Genomic DNA, 16,096 nt, shown 5'->3' with positions numbered 1-16,096 from the left:
CAATGTCGGTTTACCTCCAGTAGTAATATCCCCAACATTAGGCCCCAAATTGGTTTGAACTCGTTCATGTCAATCTTCTATAAATAGAAAAATTCTTCCCTCATTTCTTCACCTCGATCTTGTAAACCGCCGTGACGTCATACTTCAAGATTATGATAAACCATCCTGACGTCATCCATCCGTTGATGTCGAAGATTACCTTCATTTAATATGTCTTCAGCCATCGAGGCGACACCCTTATTAACTTATCCATTTTTGGGCTCCTCGATTCCCGCACTTGCCATTTCATCTCTTCGCCTTATAAATAGGGACAGCGGACCCCTTTTCTTTTCTTTCCGCTACCCATTCATCTATTCTTCTTCCTCTTGACGACCTCGCACCCGAGCGCCGCCGTCATCTTCGAACTCCACCTCTGCTTCACCGTTAGCCGCTGCATCAACCTGTTCGCACCAGAGTTCCACAACGCCCTTCCGCTTCTTCCGCCGTCGCAGTAAGTCTTTTCCCCTTTCATTCTTAGATCCATTAGGGTTTCCTTGTTCTTCGCTGTTCTTGAGGTTCATCAGAGCTTTTAGTGTTGTTCTTTCATGGCCTTTAGGTGAATACTTCATATCTGACGTACTCCTTGCCGTAGCTAACCTTCCCTTGTCACCACAAACCCTTATGCGCAAAGAACTGATCTAGTCCTTCATAAGTTGCTTCGGTTCTGCACCCCTTCTAGATCCAGTTATTTTTACTTTTCTGTCTTATCTTAGATCCAAAAATTTCATATGTCACTGTGAGATCTGTTTCTATGTCACTGTGCGATCTGTTTCTATGTCCCTGTGAGATCTGTTTCTCCTTGCACCAACATAGGCGGTTTAACCTTGTATAAGCAGTCTATGCCATTAGCCCTCTGATAAACCGGAGGAGCATTTTACCTTCATAATTATGCTCCGGTTTAACAGTGTCTGAGTAATCCTGTCCTAGTATTACCTTTTCCCCTTATTGCATTAGTCTCCGGTTTACACCATTTCACATATCAGTATGTTTCTTACTCCCTTGTATCTTGCATATAATCATGCGTAATTTATAAACTGGTCTTTCATTTTCAGCTTGTTTGTTTCACAATGGCCAAACAATTCACTGCCTGCAACTGGGCTCGTTCCCGGGTTATTGAGACTCAGTTGAATGAGATGGTTAGCATCGGCTCCCTGCCTAAGAAAACTGTAATCAAATGGAGAGTTCCAGGAACAGAAAATCCTCCAACCCCAAGGCAGGGCGAGGTGGTGGTCTTTGTTGACCATATAGGCCGTGGCTTCAAACTGCCAGGGTCAAAGTTTTATCGAGATGTGCTTGCCAGCTTCCAACTTCATCCGCAAGATATTGGTCCCAACTCGGTTTCCAATTTATGCAACTTCCAGGTCTTCTGTGAAGTATATTTACAAGAAGAACCATCTGCAGAACTGTTCCGGGATTTCTTTCACTTAAACCGGCGCACAGAGTTTGTAAATGGCCCGAACACAGAACTTGGTGGTGTCTCGATTCATAAACGGAAAGAAGTTGAATTTCCTCATGCCAGACATCGTAGTCACCCAAAGGAATGGAATCAAACTTGGTTTTATTGCAGAGACACTTCGCCTGAAGATGAAAATCCCCTCCCCGGCTTTCGTGATCATAGACTATCCAATACTCACCACATGCCACAATGCCTGAGCTCTTCAGAAAGGGCGAAATATGCTCCTCAACTCCCCGAACTCTGGGCCTTTATGGCAAACGGTTTAACAGGCATGGATTTTGTGCGCTGTTGGATATCCTGGAGTATCTTGCCGCTAAGCCGGCGTCCCGGTTTAATGTGTGAATATACCGGTGAGGTTGATGACCCTCAATGCCATTGCAATATCCAATTATCCGAGGAAGAAGTCACTGAAGGTGTAAAGAAGATCCTGAATGAGTCGGAACTGATCTGTAGTCAAACCGGTCTGAGTCCCTTCTATGCCAAGAACAAACCGCCTGCTGTAAGCATTATACTTCCTCTTCATCTCTAATATCTTTAACTTATGCAACCTGTAACCCTTCTTCTTTATATGTAGGGTGATGACCCCTTCTGGAAATGGAAAACCGTAGAGAAAGCGGCAAAGCCGACTGGAGACAAAGTGGTCAAGCCATCCCGCCCAAAGACCAAAGCCGTAAAACGGACGTCAAAACGGAAAACGGCTGACTGGATTAATATGGAGCTTGATGATGATACTGATGATCCAGAAGTTGAGGTAGAACTTGACTCACTTGGCTCTCTTTTCATGCATCTCATTAACAATGATCTTCCTCAGGAGGACGTAGAAGCTAGTCAAGATGATAACGTGGAGGTAATTGCCCTTTCCTCCGGTTCAGACTCTATGCCAACACAAAAAACTCGCCAAGCAGTCCGGAAAGTAAGCTTTTCTCATCCTCTTGCTCACTTGGATCCAACATTTATTTTGAAGACTCAGCAGCATGAAGCTCGCCAGACAACCCGGCACAGTGGCCAACAGGTCATTTCAGCCGGTTTACCTGATACTCCGGTTTGAAAGCGCCGGTCTGAGGTCTCTCCTACTTCTGACCATTCTTACCCCAAGGCAGGTTATTTCAGACAGCCTCTTAATCCGTCCGATTCAAATTATCAGGTGACACCTCCTTCATCTTCTGGTGAATCGACAGCAACTCAACCCCCCCCCTTTGAAAACTGTGGCCAGGTGAGTTGTAAAAACCTTTCCTTTTCAATGTGCCATAAATCCTTTGAATAGGACGTTAATCCTCTTTTATTCTGTTTGCAGGGTCAAAGCCAGACCCAGCAAGAAAGCTTGGGTCACCAATCCGCCAGAAGACCCTGTCGTCGAAGAAGAAGAACCAAGAGGTGAACCGGAACAGACTGGTGAACCGGAAGGCCCTCATCCTGAAGCTACTTTTGATGATCCACCCCTTGAAGGCCAACATACCGATGAACCAACAGATGCTGAGCCTGCCGCACCCGATACTGAATCGACAGAACCAAACCGAGCTAGTCCGGTGAAAGACACTGAAATTCCAGTATCATCAACTAAAAATCCTGAAGGCCAAGGTGATGATGTTATTATTATTGGAATGGGCCACAGCTCTCCTGGCCATCCCGTCATTTTGGCTCAGCACAGTGCCAAAGAAGAGCAAGCTACCCAGGATAAAGGTAAATGGAGCAGCGACTTATCAAGCTATGCTCATCTTACCGCTGATGAGCTTCATTCTGGCCTCTTGAACCGTCTGCACTCAAACCGGGATTATGAAGCCGGTTTGGTGAACTTGATGAAAGAGCGATATCAGGTAAATTCCTCTCCCTTTGTATATTGATTTATAGCTGAAACACTATCCCAAGTAGCTCCCAAGGGTCATTTTATGATTGTTAATCACAAACCGGGTCTTTGTAACACTTTAAGCATCTCATCATTGGTCCTTGCAATGGCAGGTCGCTAATAATGGATAAGACTCATGTTGAAAAAAAAATTAGATAACTTTCTGTAGCATAGCCCCCAAAGGCCGGTTTAACTTGGCAAGTTAATCCGGTTTTTAATCCACACATCCGTTTGAGAACGGACGCACATTAGCCCCCAAGTGTCAAGGATAATGCTTGCATTGTTCTGGAGACTTGTATAAAGTGTAGTACTTGAGAGCAAATAGGCATTAGCCCCCAAGTATGAAGTGCATAACTTTGTTATACGCTTTGTACTTTAGCACATATATATGCTGTTTGTTTAACATACCTTCAACGTGGCAGACTGAACTGAGAAGCAAAGATGCCCAAAATTCTGACTTGCAAGAGAATGTGAAGTCACAACAAGCCAAGGCTGCAAAAGCCAAAGAGGAGCTGACACAGGCCCTGGCCGTAATGGAAAAGCTGAAAGAATCCTTCAACCAAGAGCGTGCTGAATGGGAAACCGAGAAATCCGGTTTAACCAAAAGAGCTATAGACGCCGAGGCAGCCCTGAAGCCAGTGGTTGAAGAACTAGCCGGTTTGAAACACCAAATCAATGCTATGACCTCTGCTATCTTTGGTAAGTGTTTGCTTATGTGTGTTGCGCCAGTTGATGAATCTTATAACTGACCAAAATGTTGATAAAATCTTTGGCAAGAACTCGGATCACTCATCTTGGTACAGATATGCGGATGAAGCTCAAAGCGGCATATACATTGGTTGAACAGGTATACTCTGGGTCTCAATGGGTTATTAGCACGGCAGCTTATAACAAACCGGCTCCAACTTTGATTAAGGAAACCCTTGAGAAGCTGGGCATGTTACCAGCCCATATTGCCGAGTTGAAGAGAGCAGCTGCTAGAGCAGGAGCTTTAACCGCCCTTATTCGAGCTAAAGACTGGATTCCAGACCTTGAAGCGGAGGATATCATTAAAGGATACCCAGGCGTTAAAGAAGACGGTTCAAACATCAACAATGATGATCTTTGGCGGCTGACCAAACAGATGCGGCCAATAGCCAGCAAGTTGGCTGATGATACCGATTTGTCCCATTTTCAACCGTTTTATGATGCAGAAGGGAAAAGACAGCCGGCTGACATCCATGAAGTCGAAGAACTTGTGCCTCCGATTCGTAAGCACACTTACGCCCCTGATATTAACCCTTCCAATCTTATCCATGAGGAAGCAGTGTTCCAAGCGTTAACTGGAATCGATTGGTCAACGGCTGATTTCCAGCGTCTGGGGAGGGATGAAGAAGTGCCTACACCAACTAACCCTCAACCGTCAAACCGTCGCGATGAAGAGTCCTGATCCGGTCGCCAGTTTATATGGCTACTGTGAAAAACAATGATACTATTTGAGCCGCTTTGAAGCTTCATGTAATAGGATAACTGAAACTCCTTTATTTGCCGTGCCATCGAGCATGTTTCGTAATACTTTGTGACAATCTGTGCCGCCCTTTGGGATATATTTATGCATAACCCATGATGAATTGCGTTCCGGGTACAACAACTTAAAAGTATCTAGCGGTTTACCGCTAGACGTGTCATTATGTCCAAGAAGTATATAGTACCTAGATGAATAATCAAGTGTTTGTACAAAAAGTAATGTACAGAACATATCTCATTGGTTGACGAAACATGTATACCGAAAAGGTGTTAATACCAATCCGGAACGTTGATAACTCCATCTTCATAATGCCGGTCTATATATTAAACCGGACCAGGATAACCACAAGATTTTGTTTATAACACATGCGATTTAGTCAAACCAGACCGGGTCAATGAACACAGGTTTATAATTGATCATGTGCCCGCAACTTGCAGTTGAGAAGCAAGCTGGGTCAAGGACGCCGGTTTACCAAAAAATACTTATGATTTTCAACAAACAAAATTCAAACAGGAAAATATGCAAGGCTTTTTACGAGCTGCCAGGCTCCAAATCGAGGCTTTTCATGGGCTGCCAGGCCTCTGAGTTAAACCATTTAACAAAGCCTTTTAAGATGGGACTCCAATTAACCAATCATCGTTTTAACTGTGACAAGTTCAAGGTCTGTAAAAGATTGACTTGTCAAACGTTCGATGGGTCATACCAGGATTACCTGGACAGGAGTGGCTTACTTGATGAAGGCAGGTTAACCCGGGTTTTTATGTGAATACACCAGGCTTCCAAGCCATGGCTTGATAGCCAATTACGAGGGTCCTTTCAAACTCTTTGTTGCTTTGCAAAAAGAGCCCCCAAGTAACTTTGTGAGCGATGCTCAGTGTGTGCCCATGTTTGAGTCTGTACTGTGTACAACACTCTCTTTGGCTCCACAAATTTTCCCCTTTGTGGCTTAAATGCCTATCAAGAGGTGTAGCTATGGTGTGAGGACAACCAAGCCCCCTAGTGATATCCCTTCGTGGTTTAAAAACCGATTAAGAGGTGTAGCTGTAGTTCAAATATGACCAAGCCCCCTAGTGATTTTCTTTATATCTATGCAGCTGCTAAAGCCGGATTAACAAAAACCCCACTTTGTCAGTTAACTTGTAAAAGCACACACAGGATATAAAAAGAACAGATACCCGCTTATAACGGAGGCTCCGGTTTATTATATGATATATACACTGTCATAAATATGTACAGATGAGGAGCCTATGGCTTCAAGTATAGTAAGGCCGAAGGAGAGCTATGTTCCATGGCCGCTTGGTCTCCTCCTCCGATTGACGTGAGTCTTCATGCTCTCGAACATCAATGAGGTAGTAGGATCCATTGTGCAGATTTTTGCTGACCACAAAGGGTCCTTCCCAATGTGGGGATAACTTGTGCATATCAGTCTGATCCTGGATGAGCCGGAGCACCAAATCACCTTCTTGAAAGGTTCTGGTTTTAACCTGGTGGCTGTGATAACGTCAGAGATCTTGTTGATAAATCGCCGATCGTGCTGCTGCAAGATCACGCTCTTCATCCAACAGGTCCAGTGAATCCTGACGTGCCTTCTCATTATCAGCTTCAACATAAGCTGCCACACGGGGGGAATCATGACGGATGTCACTAGGAAGAACCGCCTCCGCTCCATAGACCATGAAGAAAGGTGTGTAACCTGTAGACCTATTGGGTGTGGTGTTGATGCTCCATAACACAGAAGGTAGCTCCTCAACCCAACAACTCGGCGTCCGCTTTAAGGGAACCATAAGACTTGGTTTGATACCCCGTAGAATTTCTTGGTTTGCCCTTTCTGCTTGACCATTAGATTGGGGGTGAGCCACTGACGCTAGATCAAGCCGGATGTGCTCACGTTGACAGAATTCTTCCATCTCCCCTTTTGACAGATTAGTACCATTATCTGTTATAATGATGTGTGGAAAACCAAACTGGAATATCACTTTCTTGATGAATTGAACCGCCGTGGCTGCATCACACTTGTTGACTGGCTCTGCCTCCACCCATTTAGTGAATTTATCAACTGCTACTAACAGGTGGGTCTTTTTGTCCTTAGAACGCTTGAAGGGTCCAACCATATCAAGCCCCCAAGTTGCAAACGGCCACGTAATTGGAATCATTCACAACTCTTGAGCTGGAGCGTGCGCACAACGGGCAAATTTTTGACATCCATCACATCTCTTGACTAAATCCTCCGCATTAGCATGCGCCGTCAACCAGTAAAAACCATGGCGAAAAGCTTTGGCAACCAACGACATTGAACCGGCGTGGCGACTGCAATCCCCTTCATGGATTTCTCGCCAAATCTCACAACCTTCTTGAGGAGAATCACAGCGCTGAATTGCTCCTGAAACACTGTAACAATGTAACTCCCCGTTGATTATGGTCATGGACTTGGAACACCGGATTATCTGTCGAGCCAATGTTTCATCGTCTGGTAACTCGCCTCGGTTCATGTAAGACAAATATGGGATCGTCCAATCCGGTATGGCATGCAGAGCTGCCACCAACTGAGCCTCTGGATCAGGAATAGCCAAATCTTCTTCAGTTGGCACTTTGACTGACGGATTATGCAACACATCAAGAAAGACATTGGGCGGGACCGGCTTACGCTGGGAACCAAGATGACTTAAAGCGTCCGCCGCTTCATCTTCCGCCGGTCTATATGGTCCACCTGATAACCTTTAAAGTGACCAGCCACTTCGTCCACCTCTCGCCGATATGCAGCCATGAGTGGATCCTTAGAATCCCAAGTGCCAGACACCTGCTGAGCCACTAGATCTGAATCGCCGAGGCACTTAACCCGGCTCAAATTCATCTCCTTAGCCATCTGAAGACCGTGGAGCAAAGCCTCATATTCAGCCGCATTGTTAGTATAAGGGAACATTAAACGGAGGACATAACAAAGCTTGTCACCTCGTGGGGAAGTTAGTATGACTCCAGCCCCCGAGCCCTCCAACTGTCTGGATCCATCAAAATGAATAATCCAGTATGTATTATCTGGTTTCTCTTCAGGTGCCTGTAACTCAGTCCAATCATTGATGAAATCCATGAGTGCCTGGGATTTGATCGCTGTGCGGGGTATACATTTGAGCCCATGAGGTACAAGCTCAATAGCCTACTTGGCAATCCGGCTAGTTGCTTATCTGTTTTGAATGATGTCGCCCAGAGGTGCTGAACTGATCACTGTGATAGGGTGGCCCTAAAAATAATGTTTAAGCTTCCGGCTCGCCATAAACACCCCATACACCAGCTTCTGCCAATGTGGATACCTCTACTTTGACTCAATGAGCACCTCGCTGATATAATAAACCGGCCGTTGAACCAGATATTCCTTGCCAAGCTCCTTGCGCTCTACCACAATGGCTACGCTAACAGCCCGGGCATTAGCAGCCACATATAATAATAATGGCTCTTTATCGATCGGCGCTGCAAGCACGGGCGGTTCAGCTAGCTGCCTCTCCAGATCCTCAAACACCTTATCAGCCGTCTCGCTCTAGACAAAGCTATCTGTTTTCTTGAGCATCTGATATAAAGGGATGGCCTTCTCTCCAAGGCGACTGATAAACCGGCTCAAGGCTGTAATTCGGCCGGCCAGATGTTGAACATCGTTAATACACGCCGGTTTAGCCAAGGATGTAATTGCTGCAATCTTTTCCGGATTAGCCTCAATGCCTCTGTTTGATACCAGAAAGCCTAAGAGCTTGCCTGCCGGGACACCAAAGACACACTTCTCTGGATTGAGCATCATCTTGTAAACCGGGAGATTGTCAAAGGTTTCTCGTAGATCATCTATCAATGTCTCCTCCTTTCTGGAGTTGACCACAATATCATCCACATATGCATGAACATTGCGCCCAATTTGTTTATGAAGGCAATTCTGAACACATCGCTGGCAAGTTGCCTGGGCACTCTTGAGTCCAAAAGGCATGGAAACATAGCAGAAGGCTCGAAAGGGAGTTATGAAAGCTATCTTCTCCTGGTCCTTAACCGCCATTTTGATCTGATGATAACCAGAGTAGGCATCCAGAAAACACAAACGGTCAAAACCTGCCGTAGCATCAATTATCTGATCAATGCGAGGGAGAGCAAAGGGGTCTGCAGGGCAAGCCTTGTTTAAATCTATGTAGTCCACACACATGCGCCAAGTGCCGTTTTTCTTAAGAACCAGCACCAGATTAGCTAACCACTCTGGATGAAAAACTTCGACAATAAACCCTGCAGCCAACAGACGGGCTACCTCTTCACCTATAGCCTTGCGTCTCTCTTCATTGAAACTACGGAGGAACTGCCGGACCGGTTTAAACTTAGGATCAATGTTGAGTGTGTGCTCAGCGAGTTCCCTCGGTACACCTGACATGTCAGAAGGTTTCCATGCAAAGATGTCCCGATTCTCACGGATGAACTCGATGAGCGCGCTTTCTTATTTGGGATCCAGGTTAGCGCTGATGCTGAACTGTTTGGATGAATCGCCAGGAACAACGTCAACCATCTTAGTGTCTGTAGCCGATTTGAACTTCAACGCTGGATCATGTTCTATAGTTGGCTTTTTCAAAGAGGTCATGTCTGCCGGATCAACTTGCTCCTTATAGAATTTCAACTCCTCCATGGCAAAAACCGACTCAGCATAAGCCGCATCACCTTCTTCACACTCCAAAGCAATCTTTCTACTTCCATGTATTGTGATAGTCCCTTTATGACCTGGCATTTTAAGCTGTAGATAAACATAACATGGCCTTGCCATAAACTTAGCATAAGACGGCCGCCCAAACAAGGCGTGGTACGGACTTTTGATCTTTACCACCTCAATGTCAATGTTTCTGACCTTGAATCATAGTCATCTCCAAAAGCTACCTCCAAAGCTATCTTGCCAACAGGATATGCAGACTTACCAGGCACCACACCATGAAAGACCGTATTTGACGGTTTAAGATCCTTATCTGTCAACCCCATACGGCGGAATGTATCATAATACAAAATATTGATACTATTTCCCCCATCCATGAGCACTTTAGTGAACTTGTATGCCCCAACTTGAGGGGCTACCAATAGGGCCAAGTGACCTGGATTATCAACCCGGGGTGGGTGATCATCTCTACTCCACAAAATAGGTTGCTCAGACCAGCGTAAATACTGAGGTACTGCCGGCTCAACAGAGTTTACTGCCCTTTTGTGAAGCTTCTGATCACGTTTGCACAAACTAGTAGTGAAGACATGATATTGCCCGCTGTTCAGCTGTTTTGGATTGCTCTGATAACCCGACTGCTGCTGCTGCTGATGATTCCCCTGATGGCTGTAACCTCCCTGGTTGCCTTGGTGCCCTTGATTGACATGTCCAGTTTGCTTGCCTTGAAACCCTGAACCGGAACCACCACCTCTGTAACCCAGCCCGTGGAAACCTCCTCCTGAACCGCCGGGCGGGCCGTTGTCATATTGGAACATATTGGAATTCTTGAAATCCCGCATGATATAACAGTCCTTCCAAAGATGTGATGGCGGCTTCTCCTTCGATCCATGCTTTGGACAAGGCTGATTTAATAAGTGCTCCAAATTGGGGCCTGAACCTCCACCCCTCTAGGGCTGCTTGCCCTTACTACGCTGGCTATTCTCCTGCGCGTTGGTATTCGCAACAAAGTCCAATCTACTGTCGGCCTTACACTTACCACCATTTCCATGGCCTGCCGGATTATGCTGTTGACCCTTGGCATTACCATTCTTCTTACCTTTCTCCGGTATGTCCTCCTCTGAATCCGGATCCTTGGTTTTATCTGAATCGGCGTATTTAACCAAAGCGGCCATGAGTGTTGACATATCATTGCAGGGACATTTGAGCCTTCCCAATTTCTGTTTTAGCGGGTTGAAACGACAATTGCCCTCTAATGTTAACACTGCAGTGTCTGCATTGATACGATCTGATGAATGCAAAATTGCTGAGACCTGTTTGACCCAATGGGCCGTGGACTCCCGTTCCTCTTGGACACAAGCGGCCAGATGCACGATTGACATCGGCTGCTTACACGTATCCTTGAAGTTCTGGATAAACCGGTGCTTCAATTCAACCCATGATCCAATAGAGTTGGTCGACAAGCTCTTCAACCAAGTGCGAGTTGTTCCTTCCAACATCATGGAGAAATATTTAGCACACACTGCCTCATCCACATCTAAAATCTCCATTGCCATCTCATAGCTCTCCACCCACGCTTCTGGTTGCAAATCGGCGGTGTAATTTGGTACCTTACGAGGTCCCTTGAAATCCTTGGGCAGTCTCATATTACGCAAAGCGGGGGTTAGACATGGCACCCCTAAGGAACTGAACATCACTCCTGGCTCCACGGAGGCCGTGGGGTGAACCGGAGTATGTTGTTGTGCTACGTGTCGAGCCGCCAACTCGGCCTCCCGACGTGCGCGGCCATGGTCCACAACATCTTGCGCATTAGCGCCTCCCCTGGCCGGGTTGTTCCCTCGTGGTGAATTTTGGCGACGTGCACTACTGGACACGGCCGGTTCGTCCTCCACGTGTCTGCTATAGCTTCGCCTTAGACGGGGAGTGGAATGAATCCTCTCACGACTATGTGAATACGCCTGCTATTGATTTAGTGCTGTTTGAAGGAGATCCCTGGCCCGACGTGCTTCCACTACAACTGGTGACTTGCCGTCGGTTGGGAGGGCCGCCAGGCATGAAGCGATGGCCACAATGTTGTCCAACAGGTTGGAATAATGCCTGGGCGGTCTTGGTACATACTGTGGCACAATGTTGTTCTGGCGAGGCGGGTCCGCCGTGCGCGGTTGAACCGGTGCTCCTGTTCCTGGCGCCCCCGCCCGATTTAGTGTGGGTTGGCTACCAGCTCCTGCTCCTGGTGTGTTGAAGAGATTCTGCGGCTCATAAACCGATGGGAGACGTGATCGATACCTTCTTCTCATGACTTCCTCTGAAGCATTTTGATCCAGTCTAATACGGCAGGCCTATGCTTCCAATTTAGTCCGCTCTGTAGCCATCCTAGTATTCTCTGTTGCCAGGTCCGCTTTAGCCTGGGCTATCTGATCTTTTACGTTTGCAATCTCCGCATTGTGCTGATCCCTGGCTGCTGCATCCACCTCTGCGGCCATCAACGTTGCCAAAGCGTCGAACAAATCAGACAGGACTTGGGCCGAAGGCGGCGCCGAGCTTCCTGCCCCTACTGGTGTGGCCGTTTGTTGAACCAGAGAGCATTGCTACGACGGTAGATGAATGAGGTGCCGATTGTGTGCCGGCCATGAAGATGGCGGCCCGGTTTGGTAGATCGGGGTATCCGGAATACTGTTGCCCTCGGATCCTCCATCAATCCGGCCGTCCTGCAACTGGTAAAGTGATTCGGTCTCTCTAGAAGACTTATCATCAGAACAGACCACGGTCTCTCCATCGGACACCGATCCATCCTCGTACCTCGATCCATGGAAGACACCCACGAAAACATGCCTTGCCTCGGGCTGAACCGGCGAAGGACTTGCACACCAAGCCGTTTCGATGATGTCGGTGTAGATGTTCGGCTCAGGGGCCGGTTCGCCGATCTTGCCGATGAAGACGTGAATCCCACCAAAGGGGACCCGGTACCCGTTTTCGATTGAATCGGCCTCGGGACCCCATCCTGCATTGTCGATGTAGAGCTTGCCGTGATGACTCTTCGTCATCTGGCCCATAGCGTATCCCTTAAGTCCATCGAAGCTGCCCTTCAAGAACTCAAAACCATCATGCGATAGCCCCACGGTGGGCGCCAACTGTCGTGGGTTTGTCATGGCAGATGTCCTTGTGAAATGACTTAGTCGTGGAGCCATCGCTAGGGTTTAGCTTTAAGGGGTTAAACCGGACAAGAGGACATGGGGAATTTTATAATAGTTCGGCCCCTTCGAGGAAGGTAAAAGCCTACGTCTAGTTGTGATTGGTATTGCTAGGGTTTCGAAGGCCAGGGAGAGAATCCGCTTTGTCTGGCTCTCGAGTTGTTGTCTATCCCTAAACCGCTGTCGGGTCGTCCCTTTATATACATAGGTTGACGCCCGCCAGTTTACAGAGTCCCGTAGCCGGATCATAAACGTATCCAGTTCGGTCTCTATCCTTCCTATCTTACAAATTACATGACTAAGACAGTTTATATTTACAGGCTTTAACCTGCCTTCGGGCCTTGGGCCTCCATGAAGCGCCATCATCCTTGCATCTTTATGGGCTTCTAATCTTCAAGGAGTCAACCCGGCTACACAAGGCCGGTTTACCTCCAGTAGTAATATCCCCAATAGTGGCCCTCGGGTGGGTCCCAGCAGTCCGGGGCAAACGTTTTTTTCGCCAAATGCTGGTGGGCGTCCGGTGGGTCCCTGCTGTCAGGTGGAGGAATAATTATTTTCCGCTTAATATGGAGGCACTTCCTTGCGGCTGCCATGGACCCAGCTGTCAGCCTCTCCACGTACAGTATTCTTCCGATGGAATTCGGTCGTTGACCACATTGACCACGCCGCATCGAGAGCACCACGGCGGTGGACGATGGCGAGTCCTAGGAAGGGGACGACACAGAGCCGGGGAAGACGCGGCAGTGGATGCCCACGCGGAGAGGAGTACGAGGGTTCAATGGTTCGGCTGCGCTACCGTCGCCGAAGAATAACATGGGGTGTGGGTGAGTGGAGTGGAGGGATGGCCTGGCCAGCGGTGGTAGTAGTATGGGGGCGGTGAGGCCTCCGCGGCAGCATAGCCGGCCACGGGAGGCAGGAGCAGGCGGCACGACCGGCGCTGCTTTGGGCAGCTGGAGCAAGAAGACCAAAGGTTGAAGAAGCACTACGGCCGTTGGATGGACATCGTATGGTCAGTCGAGCTAGAATCGTGCATATTGACTAAGTTGACAAAGCCCTTCGTCCCCGTCAACTTAGTAGGCCCACTATACTGGGTCCCAGCTAGCAGGAGGAGTATTCATTTTTTTTGTGCGTAATAAGGAGGCACTCCCCTGCGTGCAAAGATATAGCTGATGGGTTTGAGCTGTCAGCGGCGGTAACGTTTTTTCGTGAAATACAGAGGCCCTTTCAGTGGGTCCCAGATGTCAGGTGGAGGAATCATTATTTTGCGTGTAATAAGGAGGCATTTCCTTGCGTGCGGCCATGGACCCAGCTGTCAGTCTCTCCATGTACAATCCACTTCAGATGCATGTCGGTCGTTGACCACGTTGACCATGCCGCGCTGAGAGCACCACGGCGGTGGACGACGGCGAGGCCTAGGAAGGGGACGACACGGAGGCAGGGAAGACTCGGCAGCTGTTTCCCAAGCGGAGGGGAGTACGACTGTGCGAGGGTTTACTGGTTCGTCTGCCGTCGCCGGAGAATAACAGCAGGTTTGGTTGATTAGAGGGATGGCTAGGCCAGCGATGGGAGTACGATGGGGCGGTGAGGCCTGTGCGCAGCACAGCCGGCCGCAGGGAGGAGGGAGCAGGCAGTCCCGCTGGCGCTTGTTTGAGTGGCTGGAGCAGGAAGAGCAAAGATTGAAGAAGGACGACGACTGTTGGATGGACATCCAACAGTATACATGCCATCTGTGGAAAGCTTCAAATCTGTGGAAAACAGCATACATCCCATCTGCCATTATTTCAAATAATTTACGGCCCATTTGCTAATTCTTACGGGTTTTTTTGGAGCCCATATTCTTTTTGTTAGCATTACAGCACATATTGTGGCCACGGTTAAAAAATTATACAAAATTTTGCATATGTCGGTGCGGTCTGAACTGTTTTTAATCCCGACATTTTGAGTCACATTCAGACTGATTTTGAAAATAAATGTATATTAATATCAAATCCAATAAATTGTCCACGCATAAAAATCAATGCAATTTAAAATCTCAAAATGAAAAAAAAGATATTTGAAACTAATTGCCAGTTTGATGTGTTTTAAAAATGTACAGACCATTTCTCACTACTGATAGGCCATTTTCTCGGCCAGCCAAATGAAGTTCTCCTCGTCTTGAAAGATTTGCAGCCCAACAGGCCTGATAAAGCGACTTACTTGACAAATCACAAAAAAACTGGGCTAGCCATTTTTAGAAAGAAAAAAACTACTGGGCTGGTCTGTGGTAAACATAAAAGAAAAGGTTGTCTAGACAGGCCAGAGTGTCCCGCAGAGCCCAGTTGACACCCTGCTTCCGTCTCAAAAACAAATTAGATAAATGCCACTCCAATTATGGCGATTCATAAAAATGCCACTGCAATTTCCAAACTTTGAAAAATGCCACTGCAATTTTTGCAAACTTTGAAAAACGCCACTGCAGTTTGCAAACTTTAAAAAACGCCACTCCAGACTTTGAAAAATGCCACTAGAAATGGCATGAAATGGCATTTTTCAAAGTTTGGAAATTGCAGTGGCATTTCTTAGATACACCAAATTTGGAGTGGCATTTATCAAATTAACCCAAAACAAAAATAACTGGGTAAGCTGCTGGGTCCCTGGTGTCAGCCGCTCGTTGTGCAATTCTCTCGTTTATTGACTATGTTGACAATGGCATGGGACCCAGATGTTAGAAATCCACTAGGAGGAGCCATTTTTTATTGGCTTGAAATAAGGAGGCACTTGCTTGCGTACTGCCATGACCTTGGCGGGTCCCCGCTGAAGGAAATATGCCCTAGAGGCAATAATAAAGTTATTATTTATTTCCTTATATCATGATAAATGTTTATTATTCATGCTAGAATTGTATTAACTAGAAACATAATACATGTGTGAATACATAAACAAACAGAGTGTCACTAGTATGCCTCTACTTGACTAGCCCGTTAATCAAAGATGGTTATGTTTCCTAACCATGAACAAAGAGTTGTTATTTGATTAACAAGGTCACATCATTAGATGAATGATCTGATTGACATGACCCATTCCATTAGCTTAGCACACGATCGTTTAGTATGTTGCTATTGCTTTCTTCATGACTTATACATGTTCCTATGACTATGAGATTATGCAACTCCCGTTTGCCGGAGGAACACTTTGGGTGCTACCAAACGTCACAACGTAAATGGGTGATTATAAAGGAGCATTACAGGTGTCTCCAAAGGTAGATGTTGGGTTGGCGTATTTCGAGATTAGGATTTGTCACTCCAATTGTCGGAGTGGTATCTCTGGGCCCTCTCGGTAATGCACATCACATAAGCCTTGCAAGCATTACAACTAATATGTTAGTTGTGAGATGATGTATTATAGAACGAGTAAAGAGACTTGC

Source organism: Triticum dicoccoides, chromosome 2A (assembly GCF_002162155.2).
Source record: "Triticum dicoccoides isolate Atlit2015 ecotype Zavitan chromosome 2A, WEW_v2.0, whole genome shotgun sequence".
NCBI lineage: Eukaryota > Viridiplantae > Streptophyta > Magnoliopsida > Poales > Poaceae > Triticum > Triticum dicoccoides.
Note: the sequence above shows the minus strand (reverse complement) of the source record.